Source organism: Cygnus olor, chromosome 3 (assembly GCF_009769625.2).
Source record: "Cygnus olor isolate bCygOlo1 chromosome 3, bCygOlo1.pri.v2, whole genome shotgun sequence".
NCBI classification, from domain to species: domain Eukaryota; kingdom Metazoa; phylum Chordata; class Aves; order Anseriformes; family Anatidae; genus Cygnus; species Cygnus olor.
Window position 1 is genome coordinate 72,256,072 of NC_049171.1, and position 18,422 is coordinate 72,274,493.

The following is an 18,422-nucleotide window of genomic DNA, read 5'->3' on the forward strand; positions in this document are numbered from 1 at the left end:
GCGCTAGCCCATGACCCAGCAGTGTTTCCAGAAAACCAACTCTTAGATTACTTTAAAAAGGTCTGCACAATTTTGGAAAGGACCGATCCAATCCTACCAGCTGCCAATCCAGAGAAAGTACCCTCTGCCGAGTATTCTGGCCCACCAAAAACCTTACTGGCCTCCCCGCAGTCGTCACTACCACCAACTCTAGACTTGCCAGGAGAAAAAATATTAAGACACGATCTCTCAACAATCAACACCCCAGTATTTTGAATATGGTTAAGGAGGAGGTACTGCCATCCTGCTCCATTCCTAAACTGTTTCTCCTTGTAAGGCATGAGAGTTTGCCCAGGGAGGAAGTCCTGAGACTATTTCTGAATGTGCCGGTCATAGGTCGTCACAAAACAGCAGCTGTCAGCATCCCAGGGAATTAAACGACGAACAAATCTTTATGCCTATCCTTTTAGTTTATATGAGACCCCATTACATGAGGCATTGAGTCTAGATCAGTGTCCTGAAACGTTTGTTTTATTGCCCTTGCTGACTGTGCGTACCACAGCAAAGAGCACACACAAGAATTGCTACAAAGTGATGGGAAGATATTCAGCCAGGTCTTCAATCACAAGGAACACTAAAAAAAAAAAAAAAGTCAGAAAGACAATCTGTGTTGCTGAATGATTTATATCAAGTGTTTATGGCAGTCCCAAGCCTATTATCAGCAGTTAAAATGTGCCCTTTGTGTATTACAGACTTTGTTCCCTTTATCTCGCTGCACTATTCAGTCCCAAAGCAGACACCATCTGTACCTCGGAAATGCAGAGCAGGCCTGTGTTCATTGTAGTAACCACTGTCATTATACTTGTAAAAAGCTTTTCCAGCTTTAACCAACCATTCCACTACAGATATGTTTCTTAGGATGGCATACAATTTATTAGCATGGGCTTTGCCCGAAGACTTTGTTTTCGTTGAAAACTAAGTAGAATGAGAAATGTTGTCTCGTAGGAATCATCGTAACGATTCATGCTACAGCCCTCTGTCTCACTCTGAAGATAAAATCAAACACTGGAGGGGAAAAAAATAATAAAAGGTAAAATCAAGTTTTGAGTAAGTTTACAGTGAAGAATAAAGGATTTCACTTCCCTAATTCTGACTCTTTTACTTTGTCAAGTAGCAGGTTTAGATCATTTAAAACTCTCTGATTGGGAGCGATCGGTGGCCTACGAGTGGATGGTTTAAAAGACTGTACAGTGCCTGAAACCCAATAAGTAGGGTTATCCTACTGTCCTTGGTTAAAACTGATCAAAAGCTTTTTGTGCTAGCTAGCCTGTTTAATTCCATGTCACAGAATCACTCTAATCTAATGTAATTCCCAGAGATCAGGAAGGGAACAGATCAAAAAAACCCACACGTGAAATAGAATTAAAGCACTGTCTACTTACAGTGGAGACATAGAAACTCACTATTTGATATGGTCAACAAAATTTTCCTGTAGCAAGCAGCTGATTGACAGTCTTTATGAAGAGGAAAAGCAGTTGAATGACAGAGTCTGGAAGGAGGAAGAACTCACCGGAATGTTAGTATATCAATTTGGTTTTTCCACTGTAAGAGTGGTTAAACTACATTAAAATGTTATATTTATGTGCATCGTTTACTTCATGAGTAATGAGTATTTACTTCATGTTGGGTCTTTAAAGCAAAACTTCACAGAATTAAAAGAGACATTGATGAGATGACTGTGATAAAACATAATTACTGTCTTACAATTTGATAAAGCCACAATGCAATGTTTGAAACTAATTTCTTCCTGCATTTAGACCTGTCATGAAGTTTCAATTCTGTAAAGCTTCCATAAAACGTTTTCAAAGCAAACCAAAACTACGTAAGCAGTACCATTGAAATGTATCTAATCTAACTTGCTAGAAAAAGGAACAAGAATTTGGAGCCACTGTTCATATTTTTCTTTGCTGAAATGTAGGGAGACTAGAGATTAATTTTCTCTTCTGATTAAATTCAAGTTATTTTCTCTACAAAATTTGCAACCCATTATACACATGGTGCCAGCTAAGTGTTTTGTTTCTCAGACATAAGCTTATTCTTTCAAAGATTTTTTTGAATACGACACTGATAGGACTATTTCCATTATCAAAACTCCAAGAAAAGTAGTTTATTCTTGGTAAAGGCTACAAAGTAGAAATTTAATTTTCAAGAAGCAATTCTGACCTCGTGGAAGAGGTCTAGAAGCCTGCTTTCTAAGAATTCGTAGCAACTTTTCCCACTTGCTCTGTCTTACTGAAATTCCTCATGGGTAACATCAATATAACACTGGTTTAAGTGATGAAAGGATCAAGTCTTTAATTCTTAATCCGAAATGCTAGTTTAATAAATTACACTGATTTCCTTATAGATAATGGCTGAAAATTACAGCAATCTTTTGAAAACAAAAGAGTCAATCAATGCATTTTCTCAGAAGCTATTAAGATCGGAGAGCTGCCAAGAAGCTCTCTTCCATCAAACACCCCTTAAAATGAATTAGGAGAAAACGGCCAGCCAGAGCATCAAAAACAGATAGGAATGTTCTTTAATAACAGTTTTCAGTTGGATATGAAACAAAAGACTCAAACCTCAAATGTCCGTCTAGGGAACAAGTCAACAAGCATCTATTCATGTGACTAAGAGGTCACAGGATCAGGTTTAAAAGCAGACTGCAAGACCATTCACTCTACCTCTCCCTTCTCCTTGTTCCGTTCTTCAGCAAGATCCACTTCTTTCTATTTAAACTACTCTCAGTGTTTCCTTCTGCTTGGAAGAAAATCAGCAGGAGGACATTGCAAAGACAAAGACAACATTAGACTAGTGATACACAAGGTGAACACCACTCTTCTGGCAGAGGCTGCTGACAATAACACTGCGTAGCACGTCGAAGTCTCTAAGACATTTGAGACTACAACCAGGGATATCTTAAAGACCAGAACTGTTTGCACTTCTACAGAAAGCATGAGAATGAAGCTAAAAACTATTGCCCACCTTCGCAAAGTTTATGCAGTAAACAGAGTGACTGGAGTACAGAAAGTCACACGGCATCTATCTGACAGCATCTGGACTAACCTAATACTGTCCATACTTACAACCTGAGGCAGGACAGCAAAGCAATTGGTTATTTTCAGAAAAGCACGTTTCAAACCTGCACAAATTTCTTTGCTCATATTTACTCTATGATAAAGTGCTAATGCTTAAGTTTTAAATGCTCTGCTGCAAATTAAGAAAAAACAAGCATATGACGATGATGCCCATTCTTGCATTTTCTTCTCTAAACCAGATTCCTGGACAGATGAGATACAGAGACCAAGGCAATGAGAACAAGCGCAGGTCAGATTACAGCAGTTTCTGTACTGCCTCTAAGTAACTTTCAATTGCCATCAGAGCAGCACAGCTAGCAGCAGTAGCTCATACCAGAGTTAAACTCAACGATGCTTCTGTATTCAGAATATATCGACAAGGCAGACAGAGGAAGCCCTTGAGCTCTTCTCTTCCTGCCAGTGGGTGTCAAAAGTCTGCATAAGATAGGTCGCGTCCACCTGTGTATAGGCCTTCAAGGGGTATTTATCTGTACATGCTACAAAAAAAAAAAAAAGTCTGAAGGAAGAATTATCTATTTGTCTCATGCTTAATCAGGGTTTGAATCACTTTTCCCTTTCCTCCAAAGGAAAGTCCAGAGCATTACCTCCTCAGAAAAGTCACACATTGGGGACGCATTTGATCATACCTTAAGCGTTTTCCCTACAGTTAAGGGAACTCCAGGACGCTTTTCAGTTTTTCTGAGAAGTCAGGCATTCCTGACTGCATATTTTGTAATACACAGCTACAACGGAGATCTGTCAATTTGTCTGTTTCAAAGGCTGAAGAATGAACACTATCTACCAGCAAGCTTCAGGATACCTAATTTAGAGACTTGTGATGTATACTGGGCTTATGTGGCAAGGTTTTGGTAGGAGGGGGCTGCAGGGGTGGCCTCTGTGAGCAGAGCCCAGCAGCTGCCCCATGACAGATCAGAGCCAGCTCCAGACAGCTCCAAAAGGGACCTGCCGCTGGCCAGAGCTGAGCCCATCAGCAATGCTGGTTGGGCCTCTGGGAGAACAGATTTAAGAAAGGGAAAAAAACTGCTGTGCAAAAGCAGCTGGGAGAGAGGAGTGACAACCAGCCCTGCACACACCAAGGTCAGGGCAGGAGGTGCTCCTGGCACGCAGCAGCAGTTCCCCTTTCCCCTGTGGCCTGTGGAGAGGCCCCTGGTGGAGCAGGCTGTCCCCCTGCAGCCCATGGGTCCCACACGGAGCAGATCTCCACGCTGCAGCCCGTGGAGGAGCCCCCGGTGGAGCAGGTGGATGTGGCCTGGAGGAGGCTGCGGCCCATGGAGAGCCCCCGCAGGAGCAGGCCCCGGGCCAGAGCTGCCGCCCGTGGAGAGGAGCCCACGCAGGAGCACGGGGTCTGGGGGGAGCTGCCGCCCGTGGGGGACCCGTGCTGGAGCAGTTTGCTCTTGGGGGATGGACCCCGTGGTAGCATAGAGCCGTGTGGGAGCAGTTCCTGAAGAGCTGCTGCCTGTGGGCAGCCCCCGCAGGCTCAGTTCGGGAAGGACGGCATCCCGTGGGAGGGACACCACGTGGAGCAGGGGCAGAGAGGGACTGTGAGGGAGCAGCAGAGACAAAGTCTCAGGGACTGACTGCAGCCCCCATTCCCCTGTGGCGCTTGGAGTAGAGGAAAGTTTTTTTTTAGTTTGCTTTTAGTTTCTCACTGCTCTAGTCTGCTAGTGATAGGCAATAAATTATATTAATCTCTACTCTGAGTCTGTTTTGACTGTGACAGTAATTGTTGAGTGTCTCCGTGTCCTCATCTCAACCCTCGAGTCCTTTCACATCATATTTTCTCCCCACTGTTCCTTTGAGTAGGGGGAGTGAGTGAGTGGTATAGTGGAGTTTAACAATCAGTGTAAAAACCACCACACCATAAAACTGAATTTTTATTTATTTTCTATTGAGCACAAAGATAATTAGCATAACAGAGTCCAAACAAAAGAAACAAAAGTAACCCAAGAGTTTTTGAAGTGGTTAGAGTATAATAAGGTTCTCCCTTCCCCTTTCATATTTTCTTCCTGCTGTGATCTAATGTCAGAGCAAGACAGCTATGCGAGCCCTTCATGCCTACCAGGACATGAGTTCCTTGGCCATGCACGCAAACTGTGTGCTGGTAAAACACACCACATGGCTACTGTTTGCCCTGACGGTCTCAGTGCTGGCTGGTCTCTTACCACATAGAAAGGAATTATACAGGGGGTACTGGCAACCAGGGAGAAACATAAGTACTCTGAAAACAAAATGTGCGAGATGAGGAACCACTGCCCAAGTTCATGTGAGAAGTAGTTCAATCTTGCTCCTTCTTCTAGGAGCATGAAATATTCAGGGAGGAGGGAGTTGAACAAGGGCACCATAGGGAGCTGGGCTTAAACACAAGGCAGTACAGAACTCCTGGGGGTGCTGTGTTTAGGGACCACAGGGCCATCAGAGCTTCATCTTGAAGGAAGCATTTATTTGAAGAGGGTAAACTCCTTGAAGTTAAGCATTTCTTTTCCTGGCCCCTGCAGAGTTACTCAAAAAATGTGCCTGGGTGAACATCAAGCAGAACATCAAGCTCATAAGAACAGCAGCAGAAGGCAAGTTGCTTCTGTCCAGCATGTCAGGTGTTGCTCTGCAGTTCCTCCCCACCCAAGTTCCTGCATCTTAATACATTCAAACATATATATTTCTCCAAAGCACACTTATCTGTACTTTGTTTGCGAAAAATAAAACAAAGAGCTGCATTAAGATTCTTCAGACCAGAAGGAGTCTAACAGAATTGAGCCCCAGAGTTCAGTTCTGGATACCACAGAGTCCCTGTTTCCTCTTTTACTGTCTCTGGGTCCATCAATACAAGTTACTTGTGTTGTCAATAAGAGCAATATAAACACAATTCAGAGACTGAGCAAGAGAGCAGGACTGAACAGCAAACACAGACTTACAAGAAAATATATTGAGAATCTAAGCAGGATGTGAGCTAGACTGTCACACAAATATAGGTGACCTGGACAGTTCCTGAGAAGTAACTCGGGTAACTAACAAACAGTCCAGGACAACTATCTTTATCGTGCACTTTTAGCCAATTTAATACTTGCTCTCAAGTCACCATAGGCAATATTAAGTGCTTAGTCAAGGTAACCAGGCACAGATATTACTGACATCTGGCACTCTCCACCTCCAAAAAGAAAGAAAGAAAGAAAATAATCAAAACCTTTAAAACACATTTCTACCAAGATTCTTCAGTGAGTGATCTGGCTTGCTGCTGAAGTACAGGTGGCTTGTCACACAACAGGATATGAATGTCTGTAACAAACCAAATCTTTGTGCATATATATGCTTGTACATATGCTTTTGTGTTGATGATGTATGAATTTCTGTACTGAACACTCAAGGTACTGTATAAGGTAATTGCACATGTGAGAGAGAGATCCGAGTCAATCTCATTAAGCCACTGGCCCTCAGTGTACAGTCTGTGGGAAATATCTCAATGGTGAGATCTACAACATCACTCACATGTGTGAAAAAAATAAAAATTAAGGAGGCAGGAGGTGCAGTAGAGCAGGATGTTGCCACCGGTGTCATGGTACTTAACCAGCCTCAAGGGCACATACCACTCTGGCTGATCACCTCTGTGTTGGGTATTTCAGGAATAAATGCAACACAGGAGTAGCTACTGTTCTCCAGTGCTTATTACAAGAATGTTTCTTTTAGAAGAGCCAGAACAATAGGGCTGGGAGGGGACGGGGGGCAACAGACAAAGGCTCATTCAAGGGCTGGCAAAAATACAGGGATGCCTTAAAAAATAAAAAAGGAAAAAAAATGTGCTGGGAGCCCAAACATTCTTTTGATGAGAGATAAGCTTTAGAAAGGAGGCCTCTCCTACAAGACTCATGTTTTTACTTGCCAAACACTGATCATTGTCATCTTGTCTTAAAGAGTTGTAAATTACATCCACAACAAAACAAGGGGTCAACACAAGGTCCGGGAACAGCCTATACGCTCAGCAGACGAAATACTTTCCCTAAATTCATAACAGCTTTAGGTGTGAGGCACCAAGGAAACACTGGTCAAAGGATTAATTTAAACTTTACATACTTAATACTCAATTTCTTACCCACAGTTAGCTAGGTACAAAATTAGACTACAAAATTATCACCCCCCTAACTTCAGGTCAGCAACAGACAGTCTTCTACAACACTAACACACAGTTCTGTGCAGGCAGGGAAGTTTCACATCCACTCAACAAACTTGCTAGCATAAGTAACTCCATTCGTATATATGGAAATCAAACCTTTTACAGATAGGTTTAGAAAACAGTATGGATTTTTGTTAACTCTTTTGGATGAAAGGGGTGGATAAATCCAGGAAAAGCTCCAACCACTCAATGAGCCTGACAAGATCTGTCTTCCTACCTCCATCTAACACACCAGGAACTAACAAGGCTGTTGCAAAGCCAGACAGTCATGTGGCAAACCAATGGCAGAGCCAATTCCAGAACTACGACCAGCCCAGTCATTAGGCTCCGGCTTTCAGCACAAAATAGTACTTTTCATACTCCTTTAATTGCCTTCTTGCCAGCGCTCAAGTTTCCCTCACAACAGTTTCTGAAAGGCCAGGTATGAACAGAGAGGGAAAGGACACACCCAAGGTGCCTGGGCTCTTCAGCGGCAGCAGTGTAAGAGGTAAAAATGTAGGGGATGGCTCAGACCAGGGTGTATGTGCTGACCTAATGAACTCTTTCCCTTCATTTCTCTGTTCCTCAAGAAATGGGAGACAAGTATTTAGCAATTTAAGTGGGACTGTATCATAAGCTAGAAGGTGTAACTTCAGTACCAAACTAACAGCACTGTGCGCACATGCACACAGGCATACACGTCCACCACTGTTCCTGTCCGAGGAGGAATTAAAGACATTTGCTAGATGTTTCAGCTACAACAATCATAAAATAAAAGCCACCAGCACCAGAAAAAGGATAATTTTATTTCCTTAGTACACTCCCATAAAATGACCTTGTTATATTTTCTGGATTTGTGATCTACATTTAGTAGATCTACATTAGTAGACCTACATTTTGAGTAGCCTCTTTAAGCCTTTTTCCATAAGTCTAATTCTTAACCTCTGTGACTTTGTTGTTTTGTTTACATAAAAAAGCCAGAAAGTGCAGCTAATGAACAATATAGGATTTGTGACAGAAAACTGAATCTTGAAAAAAAAACCACAGAAAATGGCAGAGATGTGGCAGAACTCACTGAGTTCAGAAGTCACTGAGTGCCACCATTATGGTGGCAGTCCCCCCTGGCCTACAAGGAGCCGAGCTTGGCTGCAGGCCTGCCGGCTGCCCAGACCAGGCCAGGCCACAAAGACCCTGCTCACGGCAGGCGCAGGAGGGAACAGCACCGACATCTTGTGTGAGGGCATCCAAAAGCCCCCAGTAGGAGTCATGAGGCACAATTAGCCATGCTGGATATGGGAAGTGCCATCCACCTGATTACAACTCCAAACGAACTGTTAGTTTTTTGTTTTTTTTTTTTTTAAATCTTCTGTGACAGTAGTCTTGAAGGACTGTCTCCTTCAGCTAAGCCATTTGCATATTTTTAATTAATATGAAACAGCATTCATTAATGTCCTCTGAATACTGAGACAACGTTAAACAAAACATTCTTTTTTGTCTAACAAGACCTTTTTTTCCACCTGCAAGTATTAATTTAATTTGGCTGTATGCTAGCACATGACACTGAAGAGTATAAAGTGAGTATAAAGTACCTGAATTTCTCCTTTATGAAAACCACATACCAAAATTTGAAATGGCACTGCATACACAAGATGTAGCCCACACCAAGATGGGAATTCACAGGAAAGTAAATACTTATTTATTACACTTTCTAATGCTTCTTTCTGTGGAAAACAGTTTAACTGGAGGATGCATGTGGCAGGGAAGCTTCCAGATGTCTATTCAAAGAAAACCAACTTCTGCCTCAGGGAAGTAACATCCAATACTTAGAAAAGCGTTCATCTTATAGCTGAGATCTTTTTGGCATGGTCCCAAAAAAAAATAAGATCCTGGCTTCAGTGAAAGGCTCAGCTGCTCCCACACACAAAGCAATCACATATTCAGATGCCAGGTAAAAATCCAAATAAACAGTGGTAACTGCTTTACCCGTGCTTCAGCGATCATCTTCCACACCAGTTTTCACTCACCTCTGCCTCAAAGACACCTGCTTCTGAACAGATTTGCTACACTGTGAACCCAGAATATTTTCAGCCTCCTTGTTCCCCCCCCAATCATCAGTCCCCTAACAGACTGATTTAATTTGAGAACTTCAAAGAATAAAAGCCTTTATCACAGACACTGGTTTTATCAAGTCCAATAATAAAGGGGGAAGTTTCGTTTTGGACCTGATTCAAATCCTGCTGAAGCCAAAAGAAATCTCTCAACAAGCTTCACTGGCTCTTGTTATTTGGAAAACATTATCCCTCAAAACCAGCCAAATGTGATACAATTAATCAATGTACTTGTATTCTCAGTACCTAAAGCCGCAGCTAGTCAAAGCCATCTTAGACTTCCAGCAAAATCATTTAAAAAGAGTGCTTCATCCAATAGCATTTACTCCACTGGATGGCAAGTGTGCAGAGTTCCTAAGCAGGCTGGTAAGAATCGGGTAGCATTTTTACAAACTTTGTAAGGAAGAAATTAAGTATCTGGTATGTCAACACCAACCTGGATTTTCTCTGCACAATTTCAGTTGTCTAAATCTTTCAGAAGCCTGGCTTTCAGCATTTGTCCCGGTAACTTCAAATAAATCTGGGATAGTTTTACAAGGCTTAATTTCAGAATGAAGCTTTTCTCTGTCTCCCTCTCAGGTGAAATGCAGTACTTATACACGCTCTCAGAGGTCCATGCATAGGCATGTAAAAACTAAATAGCAACACACCAAAGGCTGAATGAATTTGGGAACAGCACTTTCTTTCCTAGTTATCTTTCTTATCTATCTTATTATAACCGTGTTGCATCCCTACCACCGTTGGGCAACACGAAAGGACTGTTTCTTTCAATTACTCTGGCGCTCTAGATGCTTGTTTTACATTTCTAAGTTAAGGGAAGATAGCGGTATCTCTGCTGCCTACTGTTTGCTGAATTGAAGACTGATGTTACTGCATTGTTTTTAATGTAATTTTCACTAGTATCAGACCAAGGAGAAAAAAAATGTGTCTATGCAAGCTTCAGCACTGTCTAAATATATCCTCGGAACCATAAGATTAACTAAAGCATTGTTAACCCTTGACAGACAACCTGTAACAAAGGGGGAAAACCTACTGAATGATTCAAGTTCAAGAGCAGGCTGGTACACCCAGAGTGCCTCAAACCTTCCAGAAGTGCAAAGCAGCATCTGTAGTACTGGTATTTCCCAAAGTGCTGAAAAGCATGGTAATAAGAGACAAACAACGATGTGTGAAGAAAGAGGTTATAAGGGAAAAAGGGGGAGAACCAGGACATTATTTAACTTTTACACAGTAGTTCTCATGCGAAATCATATGTAACTTCTACACAGATTTCCCCTAATATTTTCTTTTCCTGTCTTTAACAACAGATCTTCAGTTAGCCATTTTCCTGTTCTCTGACAGGTGAAAGAAGCTTGCATAATCTGCCAACTGAAACTGTGCAGGCAAAGCTTTCCATTCACCTGGATCCTGATGGAGAAACGTGACTGCAATTTGACTTTGTGATCATATAAAAAGCAAATCAGCAGTAATGAAATCCAGAAATAACATTGTATGACAAGTATGTCAGAAATTTTGCGGACATAACACACAATCAGTATACTAGTCTCTGCTTGCAACTCCAAAGCTTCTGGCAAGCAAGCCCTGTCTCAGCAACCTCTACCTCTGATTCCCTTCCAGCCTAGAACTGGTTAATCATCTTTCCCTGTTCCTGTTATTTATGCTACAACAGAAACCTCAAGCCAGGTCAGCTCATTTGCAAGAAGCAGAAAATGATTTCTGTGTTAAGCTCTTCATGGCAGAATATAATGAAACAGACAGAAGGGCTGAAGGTGAAAGCAGAGGCGCAGAACTAGGAAGATGAAGTTCAAAACAAAGAGCAGACTGCTATCAGGTGGACCACTCTGCTCAGTTTCTAATGCTCGGTTCGTGTTCCTTTTCAGGAAATCCACTACAGACATTGTCTTTCCCTCACATAATCAAAGAGGGGTCTTTATAGCATCTTTGTCCTTGCCACTGTACACAGTTATTCTTATTTATTTCCATTTCCTCTTTTTCTGACCTTACCTTGACACTACCACATCTCTACTCTGAGGAACCGGAGGAGGAAAGGGGAAAAAAGGCAAGAAAACGAAATGAGTCAGCAGTTTCTGAGAAGCACAGGAGCGTTAGTCAGAGGCGAGCAGGGTAAGCTCATTCATGTCTCACTGTGACGACTAAGACCACCAAACAACAGACTGCTAGATACACTTTCCCAAACCCCTGAAACTGCACAGCTGGGGAAAGCCAGCCCCCAGCAGAAGCAAAACACATTTTCAGCTGCCCAGTACCAGTGCTGAAATGAAATGAGTGTACAGGTACTGCTCTCCAGTCACCTTCCCAGTCTTCTTACAGACAATCCCATTGCATCCCACTGATCCAATCAAGCACACCTAAGGAAATAGCTGCCCTGCATAAAGTTCTCCCTAATTAGGGAGATCCACAGCTTCAAAAGCATTTGCTAACTAGAGCACAAGCACAGCACACTAAAATGCATTGTTGCTCTCTTGTTCCTCTCCTCCCTTACCAAGATGTACCAGCAGCAGCAGCAATGCAATTGGTTAGGGAAGCGTTCTTCTACACCAAGCAGCAGATGTTTGACTTATTAAAATTTAAGCTCAAATTATTAATACAAGTTCTAAGGGCCGCAAGCACGCGTGCAGCACAAGAATGCCATTTGCTAACCTCAGACCAGTCATAACGGTGCCTTCCTGGGTTGAAGAGATTTCCATGAGCACTCTTCACAGCCTTCATCCTCCAGTAATAAAATCAGGGTTTAGAAAAGAAAACAAGAAACCACCTCTTTCCAGCAAGACAGTGCACAGCCATAGGATTCTTACCCACCACCTGCACAAGAACCCTTCTCCTTTATGGTACAGTAAGTACATTCAACTGCAACTGATGCACAACCATCGCTCCAGGAAAGCACACCTCCCTCCAGAGAGAAGCTGAACACAGTTCCACCACCTCATGATTTTGGCTGGACAGAGCAAAACTTGCTGAACAGAACAACTGCCCACCAAACTGACATCCACTGGGGTTCAGGATCCACAGGCCACTACCATGCTCTAGGCACAGTGCTGTTTCCTTTTCTGTGACTCTGGGCAAGCACTGACCCCTCTATGCAGTTTCTCCACTCCAAAAATACAACACTTGCAGCTTCTTGTGCAGCACTTACTAAAGCCTCATATTTAAAGGCTTACTAATGCTACAACCAAACTTTGCTTAAGAGCAATCTTTATCCACCAGCAGCTTACAATGCTTCCTCTGTTCATTGCAGGCGTATATTCTGATATATTCTTCCATGTGAATCCTGGCCTTCTGTCTTCCAAAACATGCGGTTAAAGTTTCATTTTTAGATACAGCTTATTCAGGCATGGTTATGCAGAACATTAATAGGAAAAAGCAAAGCTATGCATATATTTCCTAAAATGAACCAAACTGTATTTTCATCTGTAGTACAGCAGAAAGTAGTTGGAAAAACACAGCATTAGACCAGACGCAAACACCTAGAGAAAGTTGCTGGGCAGTAAATGACAGCAAACATTTACAGCACACCAACTACCCTAGTGACCGACGTGGTCAGTATTTATACAAAGGCAGTCCTGGCACATTATACGCAAATCACTGTGTGTTTAAAGTAATGTTGTCATTCACGTGAGAAGTTAGTAAAGAAAGAAAGCTGCAAACTCGTGCTTACATTGTTCCGTACCCCGACTGTTTCCCTGCTCCAGTAGCTTTTAAGTCTGTTGCAACTTGCTCTCAGTGCAAAGTGATTTAAGCACAAGCTGAGGCTATGATCGCCTGGTACAACTTCCTGGGCTGGACGCATCGCTGTTTTTGAAGAAACGCTCTTGGGCTTTTTTAAGACAGAGAGGGCCGGCGAGACGGAGTTTCTCACCTCCTTCCGCCTCTTATGATGGATTTTTGGTTTTCATGTAGCAGCAAGGTTACTCCCTCCCACATATACCTGCATAAGGGACATCATTCCTAGAGCTCTACACACTGTATGGAAATACTTGTAACTCTTAGAAACGCATGTCAAAGGTAAAGACCAAAAGCCTCCTTATGACATTGTTCACACAGACTCTCTTTTTTTGGGGGGGCTGCCTTTTCAGCAATCAGTGAGCATGCACTTGTTGAAAAAAAAAAAAATACACAAAGGGTTATTTCTTAGCTAAACAATGCCCCTTTGGAGTTTTCCCCGCACCGACCGCTATCAGCCCAAACACCCTAAGCCAGCTCACGGCTGTCGCTCCGCTGGGCTTCCAGCCTCCTTCGGGAGAGGCCGGCACGGAGGCGAGCACCCACGGCCGGGCTCCCGGCTACCTGTGACCGCCACCAGCCGCGCTCTCCTCCTCCTCCTCCTCCTCCTCCTCCTCCCCCGCCGCCCCAGCCATCGCACGGCCGGCTGCTCGCAGCGCCGCTGCCACCGGCAGCGCAGAGCCCCGGGGGGCGCGGGGCGACCCTCGGCGGAGCAAATGGCGGCCGGGGATATGGGGGGGGGGGGGGGGGGGGGGGGGGGGGAATGAACCGGGTGAGTCCTGGCCACCGCCCGCCGCGCCCCGCCCGACCGCCGGTTTGGGGGAGGGGGGCTACTTGGTTGTTTTTTGTTTTTTAATTATTTTTTATTTTCCTCCAAACCGGCTCGACTGCACCTGAGGAGCCCTTCGGCCGCCAGGGGAAGAGCACGTACCTGGCGCTGCCGGGCCTTGGCATGTGTGCCGCGCTGGGGGGCCGGGGCGGGAGCCGCGCCGAGCCGCGCCGTGCCGAGCCGCGCCGAGCCTCCCCGCCCCGAGTGCCACTACTTTGCCCGCGCCGGGAGGCTGCCGGCTCGGGCGGGGCCGCCAGGCTCCACCCGCCGGGCGGCTCCCGGGCGCCCCTCGCCTTCCCTCCCAGCCGCCATGTCACTTCCTCCCGGGGCGACCCGCCGGGGAGACCCCGCCCGGCCCCAGGCAGCGCGGCTTCGCCCGCCCGCGGAGCCGCCGGGGGTGGCAGGGATGTGGGGAGGGGAACGGCGGCCCCGACCCACGGGAAGCACCCCCGACGGAGGTGGGGCGGGAGGGGCAGCGGCAGCGCAGGGCCAGCGGGGGTGAAGGGCACCTGTGTGCGTGTGCCGCTCCGGGGAGGAATCGGGGAGCTGTCTTCCAGCTCCTCCGCGCCGGCACCGTGAGGGGGATGCAGGTGGCAGCCATCCCAGCGCCCGGTATGCTGGCACGCTGCGCTCGCCGGCTGGGGAAGGGCAGTTTGCTGCGAGGCAGCTCTCCTGAGGGGAGGACTGCAAGAAACCAGGCTATTCGGTACCCAGAGCATCGGAAGATGATTATGCCACGGATGACATCTCAGAAAAGGCAGAGTTATGGGCTCTGCAGGTCGTGCAGTCACACCAGGGCTGCAGGGCTCTGGGGGAAACTGAGCTGAGCTGTCACGTCCCTGCTCCATAACAGCCATGTGCCATCACTGCTCACCCTTAACATAGATTTATTTATTTAAAGTGCATAAAGCAAACACCGAACCACAGAAGTTGTGCTATGGATGGACTGAAATAGGATATAAGCAAGACTTCCTAGGCTAGTCACAGGAGCACATTCACTATGGTATAAAAGGGAAGTATCCTGACTAAAATGCCCCACATGGGAAGCACAAGACGTGATGAGTCTCGCAGGGAGCAGCAAGAGCAAGGCTGCTGCACAAGGGAGGACAGGCCTGGAGCCGGGGGTGACCACAGCACAGGCACTAACCTTGCCAGCCTGAGCACAGCTCAGGGAGCAGGGCCCATTGATGAGCCCAGCAAGATGAAGCAGCAGGTCTGGTGTGGAGCTTGCTCAGGCAGTCTGCTTAGGAGATAGGCTACACTGAGGATCCATCCAGGAAACAAGGCCAGAGAGACAGAGCTGACAGCACATCCACCTACTACAATAGCTCAAGCAGGGGCTGAACATCCAGACCTGAGCTTAAACACAGCCCTGATCCATGGGCAGTGTGCAGGTCCCTGGTGAAGCTGGTCAGGGCATTAAGACCTGGTGGTGCCCTCAGGGCCCTGCCAGATTCATGTTGGTGGGGTGGGTGAACATGTACTCTTTGAGGAAATCAAGATTTAGCAGCCTCTGTCCCATCTAGTCACGAAGGATTGAATCTAGCTCACTGACATCCTCAGGCTAGTGGTCTGAAGGGAGGTTGGTAAAGGGTATTTCTGCAGCCATACTTTAAAAGATTGATCCTGTGGATACGTTCTTAAAAGGGACACTTCCAGGCAGGGGGAGCAAACTGTAATCCCTCAGTGAGGTACTCAGTAACACAGCTATGACCTAAGCATCCCCTACTAGCTAGTTTAAGCAGCTTTGTGTGCTACACCTACAGATTTTCTGGATCTTAGCCGAAGGTCCATAGGCATCTCACTCAGGGTCTAGGTGTCTTCCTGAGAGACAAGTATTCAACAGTCAGGCACCCTAGTGCTGAGTGGGGTAGCGCCTGAACATCTTTTCTGATCTGGCCTTGAGACCAAACCCTCCGTAGCTGATTATTTGTATGTTCCTCATTTTCTGGAAAATAATAAGAAAAATCTGTCATCTTGTTTTCATTAGTATTAAGCTACAGCTGGATGTAACAGGATTTGTGGATGCTTTACACCTGAGAAAAATCTCCAGTGGGTAGATAAATCCTAGTTTTGAAGCACTACATCTGTTTATCAAAAGTCTAACCAGGAAAATGGGAATAATAAAAACCTTTTATTTAAATTAGGGTTTAAAAGGTAAATTTATCAGTCTTATGAAGCTGTTAGATTCTATGGTAATGACTAAGACTGAAAAGCCCATAGCAAAAAAAATGTTTCTGTAATTAAAAGCAAGGTTTGTCATGTCCTCTCTGTATATTTTTAAGGGCTATCAACATGGACAGTAAAAAGGAATCAGATGAACTTTCTCTTTCCTTAAGCTCTACCCTCCAGAGCACTGAATAATGTATATTAAGATTTGTACAGTTAATTAAAAATCCCACCATATGGCCAAGGGCAGCTAAATTAAGTTTCATCAAGTCTCAGTTTTGGCATTTCGTTCTTCCGAGTGCTTGAGTTTGCACCCTCACTGAAGCTCTTTCTTTGTTGCTCGTGGGCTTATTTACATTGGGCAAGTCTCAAGAGTAGACTCAGGAATTTACACCAGTCACAACTCTCTGCTGCAATCCCATGTCTCACTGTGCATGAAATGGGCAACTTTCAAACAGCTTCTCTGGAAGACAAAAAAAAAAAAAAAAGGCAAACAAGCCCTCCTGCTGGGCTAGGTGTGCACTCAAATTAGTATGTCTTCTGTGGTTCAAGCTATGGCAGCCTAGTGGAAGAAGCAGCACTCACAGTGTTGAAGCTGCTAGACTGCTGGGGTATATGCTGTATTGGGATATGTGGTGATATACTACTGTGAGCAGCTGGACACAAGACCAGTTTGCTACTGCTGCACGTCGTATTATTAGATTCTCTGATGTCTTATACGGTGCATGTTATAAATGACACATTTCCTGAATTTAAAACATTTGTAATGTTCCTCTTCTGTGCAGGCTGAGTGTAATAAAGGCTTTACTTCCAGCTATCCCTCCATGCAGGCAATAACAGGAAGTCTTTCCTGTATTTGGCTTATCTGTCTTTATGAAATCTGTGGGAAAGTAGTTGTTTCTGAGATCTCTGCTTCTTTCTGGGGCTTGATTAAAATCAGCTACCACGTTCCAGACTCTGTAAGGATTGATGCATACAGCACGATTGATTTTTTTTTTTCCTTTAGGAAACTAGATAAAAATACATGTACATAGGTTAATATATGCTAACAGTTTATTTAAGTATTGAAAACAAAGATGAAAGGTACTGATACAACACATAGTTGTAATGATAAAAGTCCTAACACAGATGCAGGTGTATCAATATAAATACGCCAATGTGGGGTGGCCGTGAAAATCACACCGTTTCAGCCCAAGTAACTAGCTTTAGTGGGCAAGATTTTCTACCTCAGCTATATAGTAGATCCACTGTCTTCACAGGAAAACAAAACAAAAACAAACAGAAAAACCCATTTCCTTACACAGAAGCTGTACAGTACCCATAAATGGAAATCCTGTTAAAACTAAATCCTGAGCCACAATTAATTTTAGAACAGATTAATTCTTTAATTGAATATGCGTTAGCTAGAAAGCCGTGTTAGATGCATTACAAAAATTTTAGCTCCAGACTGTCCAACTTGACCCTTTACAAAGGCTAGTACATGGAGAAAGACTAATGGCAGAGCTGTAAAAAAAAGGACTCAATCATTTTTAATCAATGCCATTCCACTAACAAATACAAAGGATCATATTGTACAAAAAGTTTTCAAAATTATCCTTTACAAAATTAGACTCAGTATTTTCCCAGCTACTGACATCCACAAAATAAGTACTCCTCACACACATGCAAGTAGAATTTCCATGACTGTTTTAAGTGTCCATTGTGAACCTACCTATAAGGAGAGGAGGGGCCTTTGTTTCTCTCGCCACACACATCTAATACAAAATATCACGGATTTTTTTTCCCTCTTTCTTAAAGCATAGTTGAAAAGATGACTTCTGTGTGGACCACTTCAGGCCCAAAATTGTTGGCTCGGGTGACTGGCTTTAGAGTATCTGTATGTGCAATGGAAAGAGCAGAAATTTTTCAGACAGAGTCTACAAAACTACATGCACAGGAGGTGCTAAGCAACCTGAACTTAAATGTTAGGCTGAAAAATACAAATATCCCAAATCCGTTAGTATAAGAACTGAAGTGAAACATACACAGCAGGGTGGTGTTGCCAACTAAATGGCAAGCTCTGCCTGGAGAGCAAGGCTGCCATTTTCTCTGCCAAGGCACGGTACAGTCTGATGTTTTACTAACATTGATCTTGATTGATTTTATTTGTATTACAATATAAACTTATAATGATGGTTCATGCTGTACACACACACATGTAAACACCACTGTGGCAAGAGGAAATCTTGCAGGTCTGTTCAAACATGGTTCAGAGAGTAACAAAAATGTGAGGTCTTCAATGGCACCTCGGAAATGTAAAGATGCCAACATCTGCT

General features: G+C 44.2%; 1 protein-coding gene across 2 annotated transcripts in view; it reads right to left on the reverse strand.

The window, feature by feature from the left end:
* AGPAT4 (1-acylglycerol-3-phosphate O-acyltransferase 4) overlaps positions 1-14,199 on the reverse strand; it is an 80,020-nt gene extending 65,821 nt beyond the window's left edge. For both annotated transcript variants that reach the window (XM_040550675.1, XM_040550674.1), the window contains exon 1: positions 14,041-14,199. The gene's annotated coding sequence lies outside the window, so the exon portion shown is untranslated. The remainder of the gene's footprint in view (positions 1-14,040) is intronic.
* Positions 14,200-18,422: the final 4,223 nt, after the last annotated feature.